We start from the raw sequence: 26,160 nt of genomic DNA, 5'->3' as shown, positions 1-26,160 counted from the left end.
GACCCTATTTGTGGGATGTTAAACAAACATCAACAAATTATCTCCCCCTAGTTTTGAAGATCTATCAATGAAGAAGTCCCCCTAGTTTTGAAGATTTATCAATAAAGCAGTCTCCCTGGAAAGTGGACCTGTTCCACAGGGCTAGACTACAATTTGACAATGTACAGTATACAAGACTATTAAACGTTAAATGTAAACACTTTACTAATTGAATGAGATAAATTACTGAGCTATCTGCTTAATGAACGGTACACCTGATAAAAGGGCCAGCTGTATCAACATATTCGCCCTTGAAAACAATCAAAATGTCATTGTTGAGCCTAAATAATCCAGCTGTATCACGGTGGAGGTCGCTCCAGGATAACACAGTACTAATTATCAGGGCTAATGGTTCCTATAAACTTCATGGGCGAAACTTCATGAGCTTACATAAAATTAAGGATGGCTTACCGCATATTTCACTTAATTCTTTATGCTCCACAAACACATTTCATGCTCTTTTTTTATATTTTTCTTAGGCTTTAATACATTTGTAAAGTATTTTGCAGCATTGATAATTACATACTAATTTAGCAAACTCAAAGAAAGATATATCTTTTTATAACTTATTCCTTGGGTTACTTAATATATTGAATATTTAAAGACAAAACTTATGCATCTAAGGAAAAATACGAAAAGTGAAACATGTTTGCAGAAATAAAAATTGAACACTGGAAATATGCAGAAACTCATCTTAAAAAGCTTTACAATATGTTTAGCCATACGGCTTAACTTCTATTTGTGTCTGATTAAACTGAAAGTGCAGATGGGTGAATGAAATCAACATTGAGGTATACCATTTCGAGGTATACCATTTCTTCTTAGGCCATCTTCAATTTCATCCATTCACATGATATACACATGCCGAGATCTTTTCATTTGAGAAAATATATCAAGTGTTTGATCAACATTCATATTTCACTGGTGTGACTTGAAATATATTAATTTTTTTACTGTGAATTTTATTAGGAAATTCAACTTTTCAAAGATTTGATCTGATTATGAAATTTACTTTCCTTGCACATTTACCACAAGGTTCCATTTTTACTACATAAAAGTGAAGTTTTGATTTGGTTTTCATATTTTCATATAAGCCAAACGACTAGAACTAAATTATATATTCATTATCTGATTCTACATGTATAACATCAGTGGGTTCTGGAGCCAAGGAAAAAGTCGGGCAGTTTTACTTGACAAACTCCACATGGCTCTAATAGCAACAGAAAACACATTCAGTCTAGGTAATTTTTAGTCAACACTATGGCATGCATTAATGGTTTTACACTAAACATTTCCTGACAATTAATTGTGCAAATAATCAAAGGTCCGCATCTGTCAATCTGATTGTTTTGTACTTCAGGAAAAGTCAGATATATACCGTATTCGCTCCAATAAGCGCCCAGGGCACATAAAACAACAAAATAAGAGAGCGCTTTAATTGAACAAAATTTAGACTAGCCTTTCATATAATTATTGCACAAATTAAGTCATTAATTAATTAACAAAAGAAATCAATGAAGAAAGCTTAAATTTCATAATTTCAGTCTGCATTTAATTTGAGGTAGTAAAGTTGAGTCCTAAAAAGTGGGAGGGGAGTTTATTGGATTGAAGATGGGATGCATATTATGTTGTTTTTGTATATAAAGTGAAAGAAATTGTAAACATAAACCATTTCATACCTGCTTTGTATTTGGACATTCATGCTCGGTAATTGTTTTAGCTTAAAAACACCCAGGACTACATTCTGTTAAGCATATGTAGACATGACTTCAAAGGAATTTCGGGCAAAATGTAGATGCAATCCAAAGAGGTGGAGACTTATTCAAATATCTATGAGTGCATCTTTTGGATTAAGATTTTTATTTATTATGAAACCTAATAGTGATGCTTTCAATTTGTGATATCATAACAAAATTATGATTTTATTTTCTCACAGTAATGAAGTAGTGATATAATTATTCATTTGTTCTTAATTCCATGATTTGAAGCTGTTATATAATTTCCATTGAGAGAAATGTTTGTGGTAAGCCAATGGAGCAATAATAAGTCACGATAATATAAAAACATTTTTTGTTAATGTTTTATAATATTAGTGGTTTCATATCAACCACAAAAAAAACAAGGAACGTATCTACACAATGAGCATTTCATAATATATAGTATTTATACTTCAAAGAGATATAAACCAGTGACGACAAATATAAATGTCTGTTATTAAGGCATGTTCTCAACCAACATCACTAAAATCAGAACAGGATCTAAAGGGATAATTCAATTCATTATTTCTTTTAACCATTCATCCCTGAAAATTCAAAATGGACTATTCCAGTTATTGAAGTAGAAGATTCCAAATGTGTCTATAGGGGTGAATGAGTTAATTAATTAAGCCCTTATCAATATGATGGGATAGAGCAAGATAGGACAGAGCATGATGGGACAGGACAGGACTGAATGCCTCAGACATTGGACGCAACAACACAATATGTCCTATCCCCCTCCCCGGCCATTTTCATGGAGTGGCATGAAATTAATTCAATAAAATTATCAATGTCATTGACCTATTGCCAGGTAGTACGCAGTCACACCTCATGCTTGCAAACGCACATGTATACCTCTTCAATGTTGTAGCAAATGTCATAGTATACTCAATACAAAATGCAAAGTCACATGCATTTACACCTGAAGGGTTTGATTGACAGCTGGAGATCCGTCAATTGAACTGTCATTGTAAAATAATGGTAGATTTATTATCAGCTAAGCTCATGGTAAGTTACATAAGGACTAGAAATAAACATTGATTATTAAGGTACACGAAGGTCTTGATGGTTCACATGAACTGTCAAATCATCGTACTTATGATGTACTTCTTACAACAGAGCAATTGTCTATGTGCCAGCAAATACTTGATACAATGTCAGCTGGTCAGAAAAAAAGATAATTGGCAACATGTGCCAAATAAATTTATTATTTTGGCAAATCTGGTGTGTTAATTTTTTTCATTCATAGTTTAAAGTGGGAAATGAAAACTAAAGCCCTTATAACTTATTCACACACTTCACTTTAAATGACTCTGAATTATGATAATAACTGAAGTGTTTCTTGTGGTCTAGTGTTTCATTATAGAGTAAAACTTTATTTTATTGAATTCATTTCTCATTTGCAATAAACTTTTATGAGAGACTTCTCTGTTGAATCAAAGTTAGATATTATATGAATTTTTTTATAATTAGATATGTAGCAGCCAATAAAGAAAAGTAGATTGATTCAAGTATACAGATAAGCACAAAATCTTTGATTTAGGTCAAAGTTAGGTCAAAATGTAGGTCAACTAAAATGTAGGTCAGGGTGATCAAGTTGAAGTGGATACTGTACACCATCTGTGACCCAAATCATCAAGTACTAGAGAACTTATCAATCCAAGACACTCAGAGGATATTTATATCATAAACAGTTAAGCCAGCCAGTGAGTACACAGGGGTCACTTAAAACAAGATGTACCAGTTATATACCAGAAGAGTATGATGATGACTTCAGGGCATGAAACACATGTTATACAAGTTTATAACCAAATACCATAACAACAACAAGATCCACAATGTATGGGAGAAGGATAGAATTATTTTGGTAAGATACACATAGGTTCCAGACTGAATACGACAAAAACAGTATCAATATTTTGAAACCAACATTCTATCAATTTACCAAGCTGCAATATTTCTAGCCTAATTCATCATTAATGTTTGAATGAGTGTTTGTATCATCACAGTATCAAAATAATTAAAGTAAATATCAGAAATCAAATACGGGAAAACAAAATTTCTTCTTATCTTTAATTTTTCTATACACAGGCAATATTTTTTCACATAATGTTCACGTGAATTTCATATGATAAAATTTCACGTGGAATTCACATGAAGAAATACTGCCTACCGGTATGTAACATATTGCCATTCAATCTGTCAAATGTAGATTTCTTTAGAGATAAGATTTCATGGAAGGCATATATACTGCAAGGTTTCTATATTTCAAATTTTGACAATTTATGGCTTTTTTTAATAAAATCCTGTATGAAATATATTACAATTATTAAGGCCCTCTATACCAATTACCATCTTAAAACTGCAAATCCACATCTTCAAAATTTTTCTTGTACTTCGCCCCAATTCAAAGCACATTTAAATGGTGTTTTCCAACAGAAATAGGTTGCCCCCTAAGGTTTCCTTTAAATTAAACCCACTTGAATATAATACTTTAAGCAATTTCACCTAAGCATGCCAACAAAAAATTACTTAAAAATATTAGATCATGTTATATGGTACCCAACAAATCCTTACTTAGTTTACAGAAATAAATTGCTTCACAATAACAGCAAAAGTGATTTCGAATAGGGGTGAAACAAGGGCAATAACTCTGTAAATTAAGGAGTAATACCATCCAATATTACCTGCTATCATATATACAGCAGTGAAGAACTTTGAATTTGATGATATTTTTCTTGAAACTATAACTGTCATCTAGGTGGTCCAATTATAAGCCCTCTCCCACCTACCCATTCTTGACAAAGGGCATAAGTCTGAAAAAGGTGGAGGTATTTTTTTGCTTTCATATATTACACACATCTTCACTGTATAAGAATTATTGCCACTAAGTTTGGCTGAAATCCCTCCAGTAGTTTAGGAGAATTAGTTGGTCGTTTGGACATGTCTGCAGATGGACAGGTAAAGATGTAAATGTGTTAAAACTATTAAATATTCCAAGACATATGAACTAGAACATGGCACATGGAAATATAAGCTGAAACAGAACTGGACAAGAAATGAGTGAATGAGAAAACTGAACATGACATGTGCTATGGTCAGACTCCAATGGATGGTGACACATATCATGAGCTATGAAAATGCAACAGGACAAGTTATGAGTGGAACACTGAAATGGAACACAGGGTTATGACACTTAGTGAAATGAAACATGACCAGTACTGAGCAGAGCGAAATAAAACATGACATGAAATGGGACAAGGGTCTGATCAAATTGAACTCAAAGTGGCACCTGGTGGAAGTTCAAGTTATTAAAGGAACAAGATAGAAAGATGATGATGATACAGGGCCATGATAGAGTACGAAACACGGTATAAATACTGTATATATATCTTACCTGTGGGATCAGAGAGGTATTTTGACACAATAACTAGACCTCGTATGAGTATTAATCCAGATCGTTACTACAACTGTTGGCCTCACTTTACATTACTGCCTGGCACCGACTCTTGGCGCTCCATAGTTTCTGAGTGTGTAGATCTGCCATTCTAACACTATGTCAGACAGCTGTGGGTCGACACCCAAACAATACCCTGCTCTCCCAGAGTACATTTCCCACCGCATCCCACCACATCTCAGTCAGTCATCACTACAGGAATATCTGGAATCTCTATCCAGCAACACTAAATCAGACCGATACTATTCACAACAGACCAATTTTCCAGATGAAGACAGAAGAGAATGTCCAGTCTTTCATTCTGTATAACAACTGGCTGTACAACATCAGACTTGTAAGATATTATACTGGTACAGCCCCAACTGCTGAATCGACTACCATAGCTATAACCATTTAGCATCCTTAGCACTGCTGATTCCATCTACTACACACAACATTGTTCCACAAGATGTAGATTGGCCAGTTACAGGCAAACTACAGGCAAACATCTAAGTTCGCCTAGGACTAGAGGCCTGAGGACAATTAGCTTGAGTTTGATTCTGTTAATTAATAGCAGTTAATTTTGGTTCCTGTTTCTGGATCAGATCGTCTAGATCAAAAATATTTATTTAATAAAGTTCTACCCATTTGTTCTCTTAAAGATGCTCAACCACTGACAAATGGTATTTTTTCACTATCAAAAACAGCAGCAGACGGTTTAGTATTTTTCTTCAGTTACAAAAGTTACTTACTTTATACCATTACTGCCGTTGAAAAGTTTGAGCTTCTAATTTTACTTCAAGTTAAAAATATAAAAAAATAATTAATTGCATCCCGAAAAAATTCTGTGGCACTACATTCTATATGGAATGAAGTACTGATTGCGCATGACCCAAAGGCAAAATAAATTATTTTACATAATTTTTTTGTGTTAATTAGACTTATGTATACACGATTAAGCACTAATTATTGTTCAAATTATGAATATAATTTATGCTCTGTCGGCGGTGGAGCATATTTAACAAGAGATATCGATTAGATAAGGGGTTATAATTCTATTAGAATTTCTCAGAATGGAAACTCTTTTGGCTATTGAAATAAAACTGTTTAATAAAGATGTTCTACCACTATACATACAGATCTCAGTGACAATTTAACTCATGTATCATACAAGTGTAACAGGAAAAGAGAAAATGAAGAAGCCAGACTGTAACTTGAACCCGGGACCTCTGAACATTAGCAGGATCGATGCTCTACCGTGTGCTTTTTTACCAGGTTACCAATGATCGGTCCAGTCCAGTTCCGCTACACAAGTATCAAAAGTATGTCTAGGAACTAATCTGAGAAAAACTTTATCAAATTGACCTTTGAAATATAAAGTCAGTCAAGGTCATTTATTATAACAAACATGATATTATGTGTTGTAGATGATAGCTTAAAATAAGGCATTTAAGTTAAATATTATTTTATTGACATGTCTGAATTTTAACTGACTAGATCATTCAGAAGATTTAACATGAAAGATTGTCAAGTAAACCAAAACTATATGGTAAAGCTAGTTGATGTTCGCTAACACATAAATGAAAGTTCCAGATTAATTTTACAGCAACTGAAATTCAGTCATCGAAATAATAATTTTTGAACAAGTTTATAGAATTAAAATTTTGATCACTAAAAATGTTGATCATTAATCAAAAGCTGGTAATGAAATGCTACGCAAATTGTTACTTACTTATGCCATTTCTAATTGTACAGTTTGTAAACATTTCCATGTGCGTCAGTTTTGCATCCAGATCCTATTTACATGAATCAAACCAAGCTCAATGGTTGCTGGAATTTGACAAATGTGAAACCTCCTTTTTAAATCTGATGTCCAAAACTAGGGTGACCGATATTTAGTGACATTATCTAGGTCTCCGTGAGTGGAATTGTTTATTTCCTATCATAATTGGCCATTGTGACATAAATTCTATATTGACCACTCAGAGCTATCGTGCTGGACACTTCACTGACCTTTAAGTTTACGGTTTACCACCACAAGTCAATTTCACATCCTTTACATTCTGTTACTACACATATCCAGAACAATAAAAACCTGAAAATTAAAGAAAAGTGCCTTTATATCTAGCTAACAGCACCAACAGAAACAGTCTTAAACTTATTAAAACATTTTCATGATATTTACCTACAAATAAAGACAGGAAGATGAAATGTCCGATTATGTCAATAAAACCTCGGATCAATAAGAGGTCCATGGGCTTAAACAGTCAATTGACAATTGATACAAAATAATATTTAGTAGAAAAACATTCGATACTGTGCTGAAATGCTCATCTTTTTTTCGACCGACAATTAAGTTTGTTTACTAAGAACTACATACTACCACGGTCAAATATCTAAATACTTTTTTGCCTTTCACTCACAAGTATGATAAGTAAACATATTTGACCTCTGTGACCTTGAAAGAAGGCTAGTATATGCTACAGACCTGATATAAGGTCTCTAGGACTCTTATTTATTGACAAGAAATCATTTAAAGATTTTATCCTATTTGACCCCTTTGATCTTAAATGAAGGCCAAGGTCATTCATTTCAGCAAACTTGATAGCCCTTCACCTCAATGCTTCAAGTCCAATATTAGGTCTTTATGCCTAACAAAAAAGTTATTAAAAAGAAGTTGTTTAAATCTTTTTTATCGTATTTGACCCTCATGGATTAATGAAGATTAAAGTCATTCCTATGAACAAACTTGGTACCCCTTCATCCAAGCATGCTATAGGCTCAATGTCAGTGCCCTAAGTCTTTCAGGTTTTGAGAAGTCATTTGAATGAAAAGTTTTTGCACAGCCGTTAATGGACAGCATCAGAATGTTGGACTCAGTTTTTCATAACTTTTTATGTGATAAAAATTCAATAAAACTTTTTTGATGAAAAGCAATTGGATCCAATAATTTACAGTATAAGTAATAATTCATTTAAAGAAAAAAATTCTGATATATAAACAACCTCATTCAATCTCAATAAATTAAAAACCCAATGACTAAATACCACTGGAAGTGACAAACCAATTTCATAAAAAAATTTCACCAGTTTAACTTCATGTTAGCAAATGCAGCCTCCCTTTTGTACAAATATTTTGACATTGTTCTCTTAAAGAATTCCCATACCTTGCTTTTGATCCTGGAATCCTACGAATTCATGACTTTATTCCTGAAGGATCCTACTAATTCATGCCTTTGTTGATTATTAGAGATCCTATGAATTGATGCTCTTAAATCAAGGATCGTTCAAATTCATGAACAATTGAACACTACATCATGCCATCACATTCCCTCCTCAACCCCACTTGCCTAGCTCAACTCCTGTAGCTGCCGCTGTCTCCAAACATTATCCATGTTTATAACTGTTGATCATGAATGTATATTTTTACATGCCAATAGAAGATACACAAGTTTTTACTCCAGCCAATCGTAGCTGACTTCCACCACCCCAATCTGTCTAGAATGCCAATTACCCATGTCATCAGGGCTACAGGGTTCTCACATCCATGTGTGCATGCCCACTCATTGTTTTCACATCACCCCGAGAGAGATATGGCCAGGGACCCTACTGGAACTGATCACTTGTACTAATGTTGGTGTATGCACTATCATAGAATCTTGTCAGGAAAAAATGTATGTTTGTATGGTTTGTAATAGGAGCTGGAATGGGTTAAACTGGTAAATGAGTTATCAGATACAGACAAAATAGGATTGTGTGAGAGGTGTCTACTGACAGGGGAAACAGCAATAACTATTACACATAAAACTAATGTATCCTGGCAAGACTAATTCTAACTGATAAATATACCCTAATAAAGCTACAGGAAATCACACATACAATCAGTGTTTATAACATTTAGTGTAATTTTGGCACTATTCAGATAAAGCTTCTAGCTCAAATGTCCTCTGAAATCGATTTTCGAAATTTCTGGCAAACAGTTCATAAAGATAATCTGATGTATGGATAATGATGACGGGTTGACGGCTGACAAATCAAATGCATTTGAAATGATACTAAAATCTGTACCTCAAAGTGGTGAAGTTTGCTCAGAACCTACAAGACTTAAAAAAAATTGAGAGCCATTCTATTTCTCATCAGCCTTGGAAAGCAATAATATTGGCTTATTAAAATATGTAGTGATAATTACATAATGGTTTAATATCTTAAATTTAATCTACATCATATCTATGGTGGTTTGTAGCTTTCAGACAGGTTGAGAAACAGACTGGTCTGGGCTGTTGTATATATATCCTAAATCAAAATACCTTACCCTTAATATTATCAATGTTATTCAACAGACTTCCTCAATGAGTAAACAAAAACATATTTTAAACTTAACCTGGGCAGGTGATCACTTAGGCTCAGCTCAGTAGGGTATAAAATCAAACAAACAAACAAAATCTTTTAAGACATTAAGTACGAAGGACTGTATAGTTATTGAGAGATAACGACAATCTTCTTGTGTTTACCTTTTATGTATTGTGTCAGTAAAACGTTGATGTGTCATATGACAATTCCATCCCTTTTAATACCATCCGATCACAAATTACATAATATATTTGTTTAAACAGAAGCATGTGATATGATTACACTGGCATTTTAGTAAATGGATTGGTGGTACATGTCGGGAGCACGGAGGTCAGGTCCCTATACAACAGAGGACAAGATTTATGAGATGTTGTGTATTTTTGTGTACAGGATGATTAACATAAACACATTACAGTTTAAATGCTCCTTGTTTTATTTCTAACAAGATATATTTTACATAATATATTGCTAGCTACATATATCGTTGACTTTGGGGAGTCCTTTGTCCCAATAGCCGTAACATTTCCTTGTTAGAATACAAGACAATTTGATCTTCCCGTAATCCTATATGGACATGCTGCATCCCCTCCATCCCCCCAACAGTTTCCATATACCTTTCTGTGGGTAAACATCAATCTCTAAACTCTATCAACTAACCCCTAAATCAGACACTTAGACCCTATCTATAGGTTTTGTAAACCAGTGACTGCTTGTATAGAACTATTAAGGAAAATACAAAATCTGGTCAAGAGTCCCAACTAGGAACTGAACCCTGGCCTCCAACGTCTGCCAACTGAGCCAAAGTATACAAGCCACACTGATCTCCCCTCCCAATCGACCCCTCCCACCAATTCAACCCCTTGCTCTGATTTGACCCCTCCCTCCTATTTGACCCCTCCCTCCTATTTGACCCCTCCCTCCTATTCAACCCCTCGCTCTGATTTGACCCCTCCCTCCTATTCAACCCCTCCCTCCTATGTGATAATACTATACAACTCGATTGTCAGTGACATCTACAAGAGTTTAGTGTGACCTCCTGACCTCTGTCAGCCTACATATACTGTGTTCATTGACACCCCACATCAGCCTGCTATTTGATACTTAATTTAGGATATACTTATTCTACTTAATGAAATCTTCTCCATTTTCTCGAAGAATGATTATGAAGGTCTTGCATGTTCCATCCCAAAAATGATCTTTACAATTGTAATCATTACCACTTCAGAGTTTACAAATATGGAAACGCCTGTTCGCAGATTATTTCCAGGGCAACCATCTAAATCTAGAAACACCCATCTTTACATTATTCCAGAGAAAATAAGACAACACTGAATAATACTGAATACATACACTTAATTTGTTTCAAATGTAATCTTCCAAAGTAAGATAAAGACTATATAAAGACTATGACTTTTGTTTTTCTATCTCACACAGACAGCTAAACAAAGCCTATATTCAGACAGGTGCCCGATACCGATGTCACAACTAAGCTTCAGACTACGAAACAAGCACAACGCCTGTACAATGGTAGGATTGATTTAAAACGCTGAAACCCCACCAACTATCATAGGATGCAGACTTTTGTTTAACACATGTTCCGACTCATAAATGTCAACAGAAATTTAGGGAGACACACATTTCAAGATCCTTCCACCATGTTTTCATCCATACACAATAGGGCCCCATAGAGGCGTCACATTCGATTGGATGACCACGTAACTTGGTGACCTTGACCTACAACCTTTCAAAACCACAAAACTTCACATTTCCCACAGTTGTGCCAGGGAAACATGCAGAAAGTGCAGGTTTCTCATGCATTTCTTTTTATTTATGGATTTCCAGCGGAAGTGTATATGCCATGGTGTATCTCGTAAATGATCTGAAAAGCTCTAGGGAATGGAAACGCATCAATGCATCAACAGTACCAATGTTTTATGGATGCTTCAGTGCATTACAAATTAGAAATATCATCATCAGAGAATTTCAAGTAGATGTACGTAATCAAACGAAGATCAGAGCGAAATATCTGTGGTGTAAATAAATACCCTACCATAGCATCAACATATTACTTCCTTTCTGTCTCACATACAGGATGACTCAATTAACGCTGCATTTAGAAATTGTCAGATGGCTCTCCACACGATATGCGCAAAATTTTATTTTTTGCTTTTCAAAGTTTGAAACCACATTTTTTTCCAAAAACAAATATTCAAGTGGGAATACTAGTAGTAACCTTATGGTAAATACAGATATCTAATTTGTGTCAGAAATTAAAAATAATTTAAATTTTATGTATTGATTAAGAACAAAAAACATTCATAATATTACTGAAACCTCTTTCTTGAGTCCCCTAGTCCAATAAATAACTTATCTTTTTTTTTTAAATTAAGTTCTATTTGTATAGTCATAAGACAAAATTATTAAAAGTAACATACAGGCCTTGTTGGCCGTTTCACGATCAGCTTTGGCTTTAACACACCACACTAAATCTAACCCTATATAATTAAACAAAACAAGTGTTCCAAATGCATTAAACCTCAGATATTAGGTTTTCCTATAAAAATTGTAAGCTTCTAATCAGTTCCATTAGAAATATAGCATGTGGTTTATATTAGAACACACATGTGCTGTTCTAGAGCAAAAAATACACTACAACAACAGTCAGCCGACCTTTATACAGCATGAACTCTTGACCTCTACATCACCAGGGCAACAGGAAGTGCTAACAGTGGTCAAGTGAGCTCCTTATAGCTCTTTTATCATAAATGCAGATTTGACCAGTAAGTACCTAATTTGAGCGATAAGTATCCCGCTAACACCTACAACTTGTAAGAAATTGACCAGTTTCTCTGAAATGCTGTCAGTCTAAGTGTGCCACGAATTATAACAAGCTTATTTTCAAAACGTGTACAATTTGATTATAGACTGTTCTATGCATAACAAGAAGTCTTTTGTGTTTTTCTATATGAAATTAAGACACAAGGTGATGGCTACCTCTGTGAGCTAAAGAACAAGGGCAAATATGGTGACTTGCTGATGAAGTTACTAAAATAACGCAGTATATGGTTTAAGGCCTTCTGAAGATAGTTATTCAAGGTTCAATATTCAAGTTTCAAGAATTCAAAGATTCTAGAATCTTGAATATTGAATCTTAAAACAACAGTGTATGGTCTATGGACTTCTAAAGATACTGATACCTGGACGAGATTAAAAGTACACATTATAGAGTGTTTTATACCATCTCAAATACTTACTGGACAATAATGCTGGTCAACCTTTTTAGTAAGACCAATGGTGGGATGATTTGTTTCAGTAATACAGCACTATAAAAAGGGCAAAAAGTTCCTCTATCACAAGGAGACACAATACAATTATATCACAGCTTCTCAAAACATACAGACATTCACACATTGCAATCAACCAATCAGCAGTTAGCAGATCTGTCGGCCTATTATAGTTTTTCACTTGTAAGTATATCAACAATATAGATTCTCACAAGTACTACATGTACATACATGATACGACTCCAATTAAAGAGAATTTACCATTACTATCCTTCTCTAGAGTGATACACTAAAGACTTAAACTCGTCAATCATCCCCATCTCTGATTGACTTATCAATCATCCCCATTTCTGATTGACTTATCTGTCATAATTGATAATTGAACAGGCAAGTTTTACCCCATTAAACTCCAATTTGTCTCAATCTAAATACTCTGCCTGCATCCAACAGGTCTCCATGGCTTTGCCAAATCACTAAACACCGCTGATTACTGGCAACAAGACTACAAAGGGAACATCAGATAAGAGATCTTCATTTTACAGAGTGTCAATTAGAGGACGAAATAGACAGCTGATCAAAGTCTACTGTCTCTATAAACAATTACACCATGCTCCACCTCCCTACAGAAGCCAGACTCTGTTTCAGAATTATGTGAGATTCTGCCAAATGTTCGCAGGTTGTTTGATGGAAACGAGTAATTAAACAGTGCACATCTGACATGTATTTTGGTTCACCAACGGCTTCTATAGACTTGATGTAGGTGCCTTTTTGTGGTAGATACAAATAAATACATCAAAGGTTTAAAACAATGCTATCATTGTGGAAAGTCTAGATTCAAAAATGAATTTAGTGATAATATCACAATCATCATTAATCTCAGAACCCTCCTTTAGTACATGTAAATCAATGGATTGCAGAGTATCTAATCAATACCTTTCATACATATGAGCACCTTATTTCATCTCTACATGTATTACAAGGTGGACAACTCCAATACAAGGTAGACAACTCCAATACAAGATACACAACTCCAATACAAGATACACAACTCCAATACAAGAAACACAACTCCAATACAAGATACACAACTCAAATACAAGGTAGACAACTCCAATACCAGATAGACAACTCCAATATAAGGTAGACAACTCCAATACAAGATAGACAACTCCAATACAAGATAGACAACTCCAATACAAGAAACACAACTCCAATACAAGATACACAACTCAAATACAAGGTAGACAACTCCAATACCAGATAGACAACTCCAATATAAGGTAGACAACTCCAATACAAGATAGACAACTCCAATTTAAGATAGACAACTCCAGTACAAGATAGAAAACTCCAATGCAAGATAGACAACTCCAATACAAGATACACAACTCAAATACAAGGTAGACAACTCCAATACCAGATAGACAAGTCCAATATAAGGTAGACAACTCCAATACAAGATCGACAACTCCTATACAAGATAAACAACTCCAATATAAGATAGACAACACCAATACAAGGTAGACAACTCCAATGCAAGAAGACAATGTAAGATAATAAACTCCAATGCAAGGTAGACAACTCCAATGCAAGGTAGACAGCTAAAATACTAGAAGGCAATGCATGATAATAAACTCCAATGCAAGGTAGACAACTCCAATACAAGGTTGACAACTCAAATAAAAGGTCAAAAAATCCAAAACAAGGTAGACGACTCAAATACAAGGTAGACAAATCCAATACACTTAGGCAAATATGATAAACATCACTGTGACAGCAAAAACATCTTAAAATAATTTATTTAAACTAATTTTTTTTTTTTTTTTTTTTTTTTTTTTGGGGGGGGGGGGGATAATTTATTACTTCAAGCCAGGTGGCCAAAACATGCCACTAAAACCTGTGACCAATATTAACCAGGGATCAATACGTCTGAGGTTTATATATTACAACTACACTGAATGACTGTTACATTTGGAACAGATTTGTCATAGAATTATATGCAGTGTACGTGTATCAAACGTACATTTATTAGGAAGATATATTGGACCCACCTGAATGAGGCTATAGTGGTGTCTCTGATTTATCACGGTAATGATACGTAAGATTAGGGCTTAGCCTTTCTGTTGCCCAGATATTGTTGCACACACAAGAAGTTTAATTACCTAAGACATTTTCCTAATGTATAAATTTAAGACTTTAGAATTCAACACGAGAAATTCTGAAAATAACTAAAACATCATCTCATGAATTTGAATGCTAGACCTCATATATATGTTTGATGTTTCTTATGTAAAATTGTCACTAAACACTTGAAGGATAGACATGATATTCACTTAAAACTTTGACACCGTAAAAACATATATAATCTTCAGAATTTAACAAAGCCTCATAAAAAATCAGTTTATAAAGTACATATAAGGCCATTCCAGTTTGATATCTTGTTCTTTAGATTTCATAATTTTTGATTTTCGAATAGCAATTTCCTTATTTTATTTGAAAATTGTATAAATTCCTCCAAAATTACAGATAGAGCAAATGCTTTACATCACAATTTTGAAATGAAAATACTCAAGAAGTAAGCTTTGCAGTAATAAAAATACTGTCTAGCTTGAATTGAATAAGTTATCAAACAATATTCCTTGATACATAGTGACAGAAATCAGTAACTTTCTGGAAATGTGTGTCTGTGTGAATATTATAGAGTGTGTCCCACATTCTGGAATGTTTCGTTTGTTAGAGGCAGCAGTAGTTTACATGTTTATAAACATTGACTGTGTTACCTGTGGTTTAGTTCTTTGTCAAGGTGACATCTCATTCTGATCGAGTCTTGGTCAAACCGACATCTCATTCTGATCGAGTCTTGGTCAAGCTGACATCTCATTCTGATCTAACTGGCTATATTTCTAGACTATGGATTTCTTTCAGTCATCCCAGATTTAATTCATTTGGTGTTTTTTTTTTACATCAAAATAACAAAACTGGCACAGTGTATAAGAATCATTTGAAAATTGAAATTTTTATAGTGCATTTCATCTCCATGTCAAAGTGAAATTTTATGCTGCTTTTAAAGTAGTATGGCAAAATAAGTTGTCTGATTTTTTTATCTGTAGGTGTTTTATTTTTGCAGGCAGCAAAAACATTTCTGGTAGTAAGTACCAGCAATAATTTCTGAACTTGGTGTACATAAAAGTAAAAGAAAAGTTTGGTGCATATTCATTTGGCTTGTGAATGTAATTCTAAAAGAAGTTTCTTGAAAATGGAGAAGTCTTTTAGCAGTGAACAAGGTTAAAAATATATAGATGTACACTTTTACTATGAGAAGTTTCTTGAAAATGGCTCAAGTAGTGAAAATGCATGGTTAAAATTCTACAGATGTACTAAGAGATAAGTAATGTACAATGTTTATTATATAAACTGTGAGAAAGAGGATATGAATAGAATTGTGTCAGCGCTAAAAGCACATTTTGACACATTTCATTGCAAATGGAAAAAGGTGTACAAAAGTCATTATGTACATATTTACACAGTCGAGAATTAATCATTGAACACTCTAAATACTAAGTGTAAACAAATACTTCATAAATCCCTCCTCCAAACTTACACTCCCATGTACGTTTACGTCGGTCCTGGCACTATCCAAATCTCTCATTCAAACAAAAAACTTCCCCTTTGTCTTGTCTGAAACAAATCTGGCCTGAGAAAATATGCAAACTCAAGAAAAAACACTTAAGGCTATAAATGCTACCTGAAGGTTATATAGTCAAACCTGTTATAGAGGTCACACATATAATACATAAACAGCACCTGTATATAAGGACACCTATACATAAAGGACACCTATATATTAAGAACACCTATGTATTAAGGACAGACTTATCAACCAACCCTGATTGGTGCAATTTACTATACTTGACCTCTGTATAAAGGTCACCGGGCTCTGATTTTTTGAGATAAGTGTCAAAACTTAACTTCTTCTCCTTTTTTAACTTATGTGGTAAATTTTTACTTTAAGTTTGTTTCGAGAAACCGCAGGGCCTGTACTGTAGAGTGCATAAAGGACAGGTTTGCTATGTCCCTGCGATGTCTTTTATAGACAGATTTGACGTTTCTAGTCTTAGAAATTCTTGGATACTAACAGAAGGGAGATAATCCATACCATGTCTACAATATGTGAATGGTAGCATACATCCTTAACTTTCCCAACTTATTCTCAAAATTATAGAGCTCATCTCATTATCATTAATATTATCAACTTTAAAAACCTAGCAATTTATATAAATTTATTTATCTATATTACTGCTATTACTACTGAAGAGAGTATATTTATAACTAGATAGAGCCAAACGAAATAAATTTGTTTCAACAAATCTTCAATTTATTCCGTTGACTCTATGACTCAGATAGAATACTTGGCACAAAACTAACCTCCTGATATTGTATGAATTTAGAGGCGCTAGTGTTTATTATTTCTGTTGAAACCTGGAAACAAAATAACAACATTTACTCTATTTACTCTGCTAGAAATATTAAGCTTAGTGGTGAAGATGTCTCGACATATTACGGATTTACATCAAGCCCTCCACTTCTGGGTTTGAGTTTGAATCCTATGTTGCTATGTAATGATCACAGGTCAGGGTTTTTTCTCAGGGTACTCTGGATTTCCTCACCTCTTAAACTTGATACAACCTTAAATGACCCTGGCTATCAAAAAGAAGTACATTGTACAAAAAATTTGTTTTAATACTTGATAACCTTAATTTGAACATAAAAACATCCTGATGGACTTAAGATGTAATTTCCTGGTATAATGTAAACTTTTTCTGTTAAACAGTTATTCTATACCCACACAGCTTAAAAGTGGAATTCTTTAGACAGAAGGTATATTGACGTATAAATCAAGAAAAAACACCAAACAAGCTATTATATCAGAAAAGTTAAATGAAATCAAAACTACATCCTGTTCACCAGCATTCCAAGAAAAACAAACAAGAGTTGCACTTGGTACAGGAGGCAAAACATTATCTGCGATTAAAGGAAAAGTAATCTCCTTGTATAAACATGACCAAGGGAAGGAAAATAGGGATATAAGAAAAAGACAGGAAAAAGAAACATACACAATACATTTAAAGATGCAGGTGTGTTTTTGCCCGGAGACATCCACAGAATATATTTTACCAGTAATAATAGCTACTAGGCTTACTGAGGCAGACAATATCTCCACCAGAAAATGTTTACGATGACAAGACGGATGTAAACCAGCTAACTAATCTAATTTGAGAACAAAGAAATGCTTCTGTTGAGAAAACCTTCACAAATTCTTCTCTGAGTTGGTAATTCTGTAACCTACCATCAACGATGAATTCTTCATACCCATGTGAATCTAATACTGTCATTTCTACTTAGTCTAATACAAAAACAGGCTCTGTTTATAACATTCAGTATAAATCATCAAAGGTTTTCTTGTATATAACAAAAATATAAATTAAAAAAAAAATCAATGAATAAATATATTTTTTTCCATTACCAATCATATTCATTTTTATTTTTTTCAATAAACGAAAAAAAAATTACCATCTCATTTTATATTTTATATCAAGCAGTTGTGATTTTTCGTTAATCACAATGAGATTAATTAAATCTAATTAGATAAATGTTAATTAATTTACCTTATATACAACCGATGCATATTTGATCCAATCTCAGCCAGTGAATCCAGAATGCATCCTTTCCCATCCCTACACCACCATATAACATGTAGTAGTGCTCGACAAAACATCAACCTCTCTTCCGTCAAACAGTTGATTGACAGCTATCAGTCACACAAACACATATTTCACACGACTAAACATTCTAATCACCCTTTACTGAGAATAAGTTTGTCCCGTTGAAATAACCTGTGAGTTATTAACATTATGAGGTATACCTCGTGGGCTATGTTCCAGACTATCCTGCCAACGTTTCAATATCACCCCAATAAAATCTACCAATGGAGGTAATTTGGATATCCCACTAGCCATTTAAACCTTCGTCAGATATACCGAATCTAGACTTCTCATTGACTGGTGTATCTGCCAGGGATAGTGGTACGATAAGAGCGCTTCACTATCCTGATAGGGTAGAGCGTTTAACAAGTGTCTGTCCAACACCTAAATATCCAGGTAAATTATACAGGTAAATTATACCTGCCAATCAACGTGTAATCACTGATAATGGTGCAGTTTCTAAAACAAAACTGTCAGTCAAAAAGTGGCATGTGCATTAACTACTGCACTTAACAACAATGGAATATACATATATCAGTAAACTATAGGTATAATAGGAGAGCTAGAGAGCTAATACCCCATATAGTCTGGTTTTATTAGTTTAACATTCTATTTACAGCCAGGGTCATGTAAGGATGTGCCAGGTTTGTTGGTGGAGGAAAGTCAGAGTATCCGGAGAAAAACCACCAACCAGCGGTCAGTACCTGGAAACTGCCAGCTGGGGGCTTAGGTAGAACTCGTAGATACTTCTTTATCAAATATGTCCAGAAATATTGTTAACCTATGCTTTTAATACAGGTTATTTCACAAAAATCTAGTGCAAATTGTAATATGTAGATATTTATATTTACCCGCCATCACTTTGATGGTTGATGATTGATGTTACAGTACATACAAACAGAGAGAAACCCTGAAAAACTGAAATTCAACCATGAGACTAAACCTATTAAAAGTTGTGTAGGCGATAAACCAGTAATTAACTAAGATATACGTACAATTATCTAGGAATTTCATGTGAGAGGTACAGGGGATCTGTATGCATGTTTTGAGACAGGAAAACTTTTAACAAAACCTTTTAAAGAAATCTGCAGAAATACATGAAATAATAATGAATTGTACAAGCACATTCTGACCGATATATACATCGTAGAAGTGTCAACTCAGAATATCAACACATGACTGACAGGTTCGTTAACTTCCAAGTCTTTAATCATGATATATGATGCATAAAGTGATTTCTATTTAAGAAAAAAAAACTTGTTCTGTCATTCATTATATAAATTCTTACACTATCATGGCTCCCCTGGGGAGATTAATCAACGTTATATCTACTCAAGGCATTATGGATCAGTTCCGCTGGGAAGACGCCATTTTAAGCAAAAAACAGAGAAGTTGTACACAATTTTTCACATGAACACATTAAGATTATTACAATATAACAAGTGACCCTTGCTCAGATACGTAGAATTTAGTTTATAATTCCGTTTTGACACCCGTACCTCTTTATTGGAAACTGCTGTGTACAGTAATCAAAACCATGAACAATTCCATAATAATGGGTCGTTGGCCCAGTCACTAAATTTCACACCTCCCTCTGGCCCTAATTATGTCAAATCTACAAAAAAAAAATTCAAAATCTGGTTGAAAAATCAAAATATTAGATAATTTATTCAAAATGAATGTCAATGAAACAAAAGAAATAAAGAAATAACAAAAATTAACAACATTAAAATTTAAAGTATATTATATTTCTCTAATGTTAGACATGACTTATCAATTTTTGACAGATTTGTTTCAAGTATAGTGAAATTGAAAGGCGGGGTAATAGGCAGTTTCGCTGCATGTGTATACATTTGTTTTTGTGTCAGTGGGCCAATGTAACAGACTTCACAGAATTCTACTAAATAGGGCAGAGAATCAAAATATCAACTTTAAAACCAAATTACTTACCGTTGATCGAAGTGACAAACGGTACTTTTTCACTATCAAAAACAGGAGCAGGCAAGTTAGTACTTTTCTTCAGTTACAAAATTTACTTACTTCATACCATTACCACCACTGAAAATTTTGAGCTTCTTCACTTCAAGATAAAAATAATTAATTGCACCCCAAAAAAATTATGTGGTACTATGTCAGTATGGAATAAAGTACTGATTGTGCTTGCATCAAAAGCAAAATGAAATATTTTATACTATGTTTTGTGTTAATTAGACATATAATATACACGATTGAACACAAATTATTGTTGAAATGATGAGTATCGTTTATGCTCTATCAGCGATGGAACTTTTTAAGTTTTAGTAGCATCAACATCAATGTCACTTTAAGAATGTGCTAGATCTAGGGATGGAGCAAATCCGGAGTACTCGGAGAAAAAAACATCAACCTTCAGTCAGTATCAGCTAAAATTGTCCTGCATGGGGTTTGAACTCAAAGTTGAGAGTTTGAACAATTTTGTTCTTAAATTAATGGTAAATAAATGTCTTAATAACCTTCACATGGGGTTAACGAAATAAAGGAGTTGAAAAACTAGAAGTCTAGAGTCTGAAGAACTAGCAAGTGTATACATTATGTAAGCAGGTATAAATTTTTAAGCTTCAGATATATGATACATTTGATAAAATCATTTCAAGTGCGATAACTCTAAATTCATTTCAATTAAATAACTCGCTAGACTCAGAACAGGAAACACAACTGAAGCTTTTGATCCTCTTCCCGAGCACGAACGTCTCCCGACTAGATATTAAAATCAATCCTGTGTGCCGAATTCAACTTTTATGTAATCATACTTTTATTGACAACACCTGTTGTTGTCTGTTGTCTATGAGTACTTTTACCAAATTTCTACTATAAATTAATGAGAAAATATACCACAATATTACCTATATTATTTCGTTTCCATGACGAAAAAAGAGGTTCATTCCCTGCAATTTACAGACACAAAATCAGAATGACTCGGTTCTAAAATGTCTCAGAAAATATCTGATATAATAATATCTATAATTAATACATTTTCTGTAATTACAAAATATCAAAATGTTATGCAACTTATATTATAACAAAGCAATTGAAGTACTACATGGTTTGGTGGCAACAGTGTGACCTTCAGTGAAAATCAAGGTTACTCACTATCAAACATTAGAGCTCTTATCCCACCATGCTGCAGGCCCAATATCAGGTCTCTAGACATCTAAGTTATTCACAAGAAGGTGTTTAGATGTTTTAGCCTATTTTACTCCTGTGACTTTAATTGAAGGTCAAGGACATTCATTTGAACAAACTTGGAAGACCTCCATCCCTGCTTGTCAAAGGCCCAATATCAGGTCACCAAGGTCTCTTACATGTAGTTATTGACAAGAAGTCATTTCAATATTTTAGTTTATTTGACCCCTGTGACCTTGAATGAAGGTCATGCAAGGTCATTCATTTGAACAAATTTTAAAGCCCTGTCACAAGCCAAAATTTCAGGTCTCTAGACCTCTAAGGTCCTTTTCATTTTCGTTTTATGGGAAACACAAACCCTGGCAAGGTTATTGTATCTAAATTTATTATGGATAAGATATTCTAAGCTGTTAAAAGATGTCTAGCAAAGCTTAAACCAACCTTAACTAGATTTTACTCTAATCACCTCATGTGACAATTATCATTATCCTTATAGAGGTCACGCCTGACAAATGTGGTTATTGCCCCTTACCTTATCAGCCCACCACCAAATTGGCAGTTTATGTACCATATTGTTCTCATTACTTGGCCCTAATTACAGCCCCGAGGGAGCCAGCCATAATAAACGCTACCTTTGACACCCTATCTCTTCATAAAAACACCATTTCATCTTCAAACTCCTTTCATCATCGCAGTGACAATGTTAAAATGGGAAACACAATGTATTTTAGGAAATTAAAACCAGCAAGGAAATGCTTTTTATCAGACTAACTTTATGCATTTATACTATATAACTGTGGCAATTCTGACAAAAAACGGCAATAAAACTGTACATATCTCAATGCGGTGGGACTTCAAACAAATGCTGTATGGTCTAAGCTGTAACCTGGGCACTCTTCAAAGGGCAGACATTGAAAAGGAATGGCTTGTATATGTTACAAGAGGAAGGATTCATCCGGCAGTTTCCCCTGTTTAAATTGTAATCTTCAGCAAAAAAAAGTGTTGACCTAAACATGACTGGGTTGAGACTATACCCCAATTATATAAACCTGTTTTTTATAAACCCGCAGCGTGACCATGATATTCACCCAACCGTGAATACTATTGTAGATAACCTGTTCTGTTTATTATATAATGATAAATGTTCCTCTGATTGACTGCAGTGGCTTAGTGGTTAAGGTGTTTAAGATGTTTAGCCCAGGCCTAATTTTCTCGAAACAAAACTGTCGGAACTTAAGTTTTTCTCCGTGTGTAACTTATTCAAAACATTTTGACTTAAGTTTGTTTCGAGAAATCGGGGCCTGTTCATGTTTTAATGGTTTAACATCCTATTAACAGTCAGGGACATTTGAGAACAGTTTTATAGATGGAAGAAAACCAGACACTCCCCAGTAAAAAACCACTGACAACCAGTAAGGTCATGAGATTCGAACTTGTGATCCAGAGATGGATTGGAGGGTTAGTGGTAATATGTTGGGACATCTTAACCACTCGCGGTAACCACCACTGTTCAAGATGCTATACTAGCCCTTACTAGCCCAAACAATTTGGTTGTTTGGATCACATATGTCAATTTTCTTTGCATACCAACATACATGTATTAGTCAACACTTTGGTTCTAATTAGTTTAACCTCCTATCAACAGCCAGGGCCAGGACATGCAATGTTTGTTGATGGAGGAAAGCCAAAGTACCCTGAGAAAAACCACCGACAAGCAGCAAGTGCCTAGCAATTGCCCCACATGAGATTCGAACTCGAAACCCAGAGGTAGAGTGCTTGTGGTAATATGTCAGGACATCTTAACCACTTGGCCACCTCAGCCCTACACATTTTCCACATCAGTGAAATAGGAAGATTTACAAGCCCAATAAACTTCTTATTCTTTAGTGTTCTCCACAGCTTCCTTTCACTCAGATTTACACTAAGCAGACCTGGCAGAAAACTCGGTCACATGTGTATAGTATATAAGTGATGCATGTATACAAAACCATCGAAAAAGTACACTGTAAAAGTTCTTTTCCAATGGCAATAGTATATAGAGTTCGCATGTGTAAACTGACTATCGTAAAATGACTTTTACAAACTGACCATGCACTTGTTAAACTTACAGGCATAAACATAACATCAGAGCTTCATAAACACATAATCTACATGGCAGCATGGACACACATGTCCAGTACAATGTGGTGGTGATTTAGAGCTAGGTCTGATAATATATCCCTATATACACAGCAACCCTACTTACCTCCGAGGAGACAGGGAGAACCTAGTCCAGAGTCTGTAAATGTCCATGTAAATGACGGTGTCCATGTTATGTCCAGTCTGACCAGCCCTCCATGGTGTTATATGGCTGACCGGTAGTTGTAAACATGTGTGACAGAGATCAGGGATCCGGTTCAGCTGTTTCCTCGCTCAGGCTACCCCTTTAATGATTAACAATAACAGGTCAGTGTGTCACAGCTCCAGTCGACCTTTAGGGTGTATTAACACCAGGGTCACCACTGGACAATGGTCAGTCCAGGCTGAGTGTTGGACCTACTTAGTAGTATAGATAGGGATCACTGATAAACAAATTTCCTCTAGCTCCCTTCTGATCCTTATAGGGGTCTGAGTGTGTCTGCTCCCTCCTATATACAAGTGGTGGGATGCGGTGGGATATATCACACACACACACAACAGGCAGGAGGAGGGTCCCTTAACCGTTAAACCAGTCAGCCTAAACCTCAACCCATGCTTGGCTGATTTCTGATAAGGAAAATTCGACTAAGACTTTCCATTATTGATATTTACGGCAGGTGTCAGGGGTTTTCAGCAGTGTTTGCTGTGGCAAGGTTGGTAAAAGCCACTTGTTCTCATAATTACTATACATTACACTTTACACATTCAACCTCTTATATGTTCAGTATTCTGCTTCCCATTTAAACTGACCTTGTTATACTTATATAGTCTATAAAGTCCACAAATGAAAACTTTTACATTTTATGTTCATATAAAAACAAAATACTAGCTATGATAGAGATATCCGGATTGGTTGATTTTGATCGATTACCTTTCAGGCGAGTACAACTTTTGCCATTGTGATAAAGCAGCCAGAAATGAATCCAAGGTATTTCATTTCCATTCATTGCGTCTGCCTGAAAAATGATTAAAATCTTAATATACAAACTCTTTGAATTCTTCTAAATGACTGATTTGTCTAAATTACGTACAAATACATAGTAATGTGATCAGGCTCCTGTTAAAGATATCATTCACCAATATTTACAATTACTGCTTGGTTCTCTAAACGGTACATTAACGATCTTTGATTAATATTATGGTGAAATGATTACAGTACATAGGCGATACACTTTGTTTCTTTCATAATTATCTTTTACAGTATGTTTTCAGCATTTTTAGTTGATTAAAACTAAATGCTTAAGGTGATAAAATAAACTCCTTCACATTGTTGTTGTTATAAAATTTAGATTGTATGATTAAATGTTTCCATTTTTTATTTTCGTGTGGATGATATTTTCACCATTTCAGGGGTTACTTACTCAATACCATGGTTACAAAACTTTGATCCGGGAGGGGGAAATTTACGCTAATTATGCGAAGGCTACGAAAATTTCCCTGGCGCATTATATTTTGTACATGTAGGAACTTTGTTGTTAAAAATCTAAAAGTGTACATATCGCTAAAATAACGACACTGCGAAAGCTTTATGTAGGCAAATCCCGAAATTAAGCACTCACAAAAAATATCCACGTTAACGGTATATCCCAGTATCCTAGAAGCCAAATAAAAAAATCTTTTACAAAAATTCAATTCCTTATTTTAGGTCCAAATCTGAAAAAAAAGACTCACAAATATAGCCATCGATCTATATGGTAATTTGAAAGTTTAAAATGATATTAAGATCTATAAAAAATGGAATATGAATCATTTAGTTCATTTATGCATACTTTCATTTCAGAAATATTTTTCTTTTCCTCGTTATCCATATAAATCACGTTAGAAAAAGTCGAAAAAAGCATTCATAGTTTGATAATAAACTCAATCAAATACAATTTAAATGTCAAAATTACTTTATATCTTTATGACATGATAAAGCACAAAATACCTGAATAACCCATCACCAAACAAAAATCAGCATTATAACGCTCTCTGTCAAAAACTTTATCATCATTCATATATATAAATAAAGATATTTTTTCAATACATACCAACTAATAATATTGTCACCTTTGAAATATGGCAACTTTAAATTGTTTCATCAAAGGTATGAAATTCATGAAATATTTCCATCTATAACTGTCATAGGAAGTAAATGGAACATGTCACTTTAAATACCCATATTTTAGCCCATTCCTCTGAAAAAGGGGTTTG

General features: G+C 34.3%; 1 protein-coding gene across 7 annotated transcripts in view; it reads right to left on the bottom strand.

The window, feature by feature from the left end:
* The window catches only part of LOC138323891 (chondroitin sulfate N-acetylgalactosaminyltransferase 1-like), a 57,009-nt gene that overhangs the window by 6,973 nt on the left and 23,876 nt on the right, over positions 1–26,160 (bottom strand). Inside the window, exons 4-5 of one of the 7 annotated variants that reach the window (XM_069268806.1) lie at positions 24,839–24,923; positions 24,035–24,212 (exon numbers count right to left, since the gene is read on the bottom strand). The exons of 1 other annotated variant lie outside the window; for it this stretch is intronic. The gene's annotated coding sequence lies outside the window, so the exon portion shown is untranslated. Of the gene's footprint in view, positions 1–5,193; positions 5,390–6,964; positions 7,066–8,398; positions 8,831–18,531; positions 18,991–24,034; positions 24,213–24,838; positions 24,924–26,160 lie in introns of those variants that run through there. 5 more of the 7 variants (XM_069268805.1, XM_069268810.1, XM_069268809.1 and 2 more) reach the window with 5 other exon arrangements.

This window comes from Argopecten irradians, chromosome 5 (assembly GCF_041381155.1).
Source record: "Argopecten irradians isolate NY chromosome 5, Ai_NY, whole genome shotgun sequence".
Lineage (NCBI taxonomy): Eukaryota > Metazoa > Mollusca > Bivalvia > Pectinida > Pectinidae > Argopecten > Argopecten irradians.
Note: the sequence above shows the minus strand (reverse complement) of the source record. Positions and strands in the feature narration are given on the sequence as shown.